The sequence below is a fragment of the Octopus bimaculoides genome, chromosome 2, assembly GCF_001194135.2.
Source record: "Octopus bimaculoides isolate UCB-OBI-ISO-001 chromosome 2, ASM119413v2, whole genome shotgun sequence".
NCBI classification, from domain to species: Eukaryota; Metazoa; Mollusca; class Cephalopoda; order Octopoda; family Octopodidae; genus Octopus; species Octopus bimaculoides.
This window is the reverse complement of record NC_068982.1, coordinates 44,969,458-44,971,951: the sequence shown is the minus strand read 5'-3', so window position 1 is coordinate 44,971,951 and position 2,494 is coordinate 44,969,458.

Below are 2,494 nucleotides of genomic sequence, written 5' to 3'. Positions count from 1 at the left end.
GAAAGGATTAAAGGCAAAGTCGACTTCGGCGGAGTTTGAATTCAGAATGTAAAGACGGACGGAATACCGCGAAGCATTTGCACGGCGTGCTAAAGGTTCTGCCAACTCGCCGCCTTTCACCATCATCAATAAAATAAATATGCCAATTTGTTGTTTTTGTACGTACGTACACCTGTGGTGTATGTCACACTTACCTCAAAGGAAGAAGTGAGTGGCAAAGTGGGAGAGAGGAAGAGAGAGAGACAGTGAGTGGTGACGTCGTTCGTTTTGTGTTTTTAAATGTTTATCACATCGCAAGAAAAGTAGATACATAGATCGAAAGAAAAGTTGATACATAGCTACACACATTGTTAAATTAAAAGCAGGAGAAAGGAGGTACACAGAGTAATTGAGAGAAAAGGAGAGAAAGCGAGAGAGACAGTAGGTACATAGGTCGAAAGAAAAGTTGATACACAGATACAAAGACACATTGTTAAATCAAAGACAAATAACTACAGCAAATATTGGATGTCACTTTTACTTTTTATTACCACATAAGGATAAAATTAACCCGCAAGCAGCTGAATACTCCACAGACAAGCATACCATTAACGTAGTTCTCAGAGAGATTCAGCCACACACAGAATATGACAAGGCTGGCCCCTTTCAAATGCTTACATTTTATGGAACAATGAAATTAAACAATGATGATGGGACGGCCACCCCAGCTCCACCCCGGGGCGGCCGCGTTATTTCAATCATTTAAACAGTTCTCAATAATTCCTTTCACAGTCTTCGATAGTTCTTTTCAAAATTATCTCAATAATTTATCCAAAATAAAACTACTCACCATTTTATATAATCTTTTATTTCCTCGTAGTTCACCACTGGAGCGCTGGGTTCAAAATTCACCTCGGGCCCCAGTTGGTTTATATCTATCGGGAAAGCCTCTTTTAATTTTTTATACTTTTCTTTTTCTATTAAAATCCATCTCGTCTCCTTATCGCAACCGTCCGAGAGGTCCACTTTGACAATGTCTTTTATTTTGGATATCTTCTTTTCTATTTTTTGTGTATATCGATATGACATCAAATATATGCCGTTCCTATGTATCTCCTGCGTCTGTATGTCCGTTATTTTTTGTTTTTGTGATTCTGTACTACCATGTGTTTGTTCTTCTATATTTCTTTGTGACTGTATATCTGTGTGTTTATCTGTCTGTGGGTCTGCATGTTTGTGTGACTGTAAGTCTGCCTGTTGTGTTTGTGTGTCTGTGTTTTCAGGTTCTGTGCTTTTAGGTTTCTGCAATTCTGCGTTATCTTCTACGCTTCCGAGTGTATGTATGTGTGTATTTATGCATCTGTATATCTGTCTGTCTGTGCGATTGTGAGACTGTATGGTTCTGTGTTAATGTTCTGCTATTATCCTCTTTCCTCAGTGATCCCACTTGATCCTGTGATTTGTATTTTTTCCCTTGTTCGACTTTCGGCGATGAGCTCCTACTTTCTCTCTTCCTTGATTTAGCTTCCTCAAAATCAGCTCTCTGCTCCTCTTCCTGTGACTGTTTCCTCTCTATCACGCCTTCTTGCGTTTCCATTTCTTTGTTTTCCATTATTTCTGGGCACCTTCTTCTAATGTGACCTCTTTTGCCACATTCGTAGCACTTTGGAGGTCTCCCCCTCCAACATTATGTCCAGTTTGACCAGTGTCTCCGGTATGTCACTGTAAACTTTCTGACTTGCCATAAAAAGCACCTCCAATCCATACCCCCAACAATTTATTTGTTGGGTTCTGCTTATCATAATTATCCTTACATCTTCTCCTTCTCTTTCAGAAAAAAACTACTGCTATTACCCATTCCAACTCTATTTTCGGCGGGATCCTACCCAGTCTAATCCACGTTGGACGTCTACCCAACTTATTGGGAAAGAGCATCCAATTTCCTTTAGTTAACGTCTTATTGGCGCATTTCTTTGCTGCCTCCTCCGATACAAATGTGATCTCTACAGACGCGTATGTCTTGCCTCTTGTAAAAAAAACAACACATCTTCTTGCAATTCCTTCAAACACTCCTCCATCTCCTCCTTCGTTGCAATCTCTATTCTATTTTTCCTTGAAAATGATTTATACTCCACGACTCCAATTTCCATCTTCGTCCTCTCCTCCTCTGATGGGATCAACTTTATCATTTATCTTTATCATTTCTTTATATTTTCCAACCTTCTCAGCCATGTCTTCATTCCAATGTATTTCATATTGCTTCAGCCTGGGACGACGGAAGCTCGGCTCCCCGTCGCTGCTGCATACGTCTTCAGTTTCTCCATCTCAGCAACGCCCACCAAACAATAGTGGCGTTATACTAAAAAAAATAGCAGCGAGTAATAACACGTCCGACCAGTAAACTCACGGAGACGAAATACCGCTAAGCATTTCGCTCGCCGTGCTAACGTTTCTGCCATCTTGCCGCCAGTAATTTACTAATATTGTCTACTGCGACTAGGCAGTGAGCTGGCAG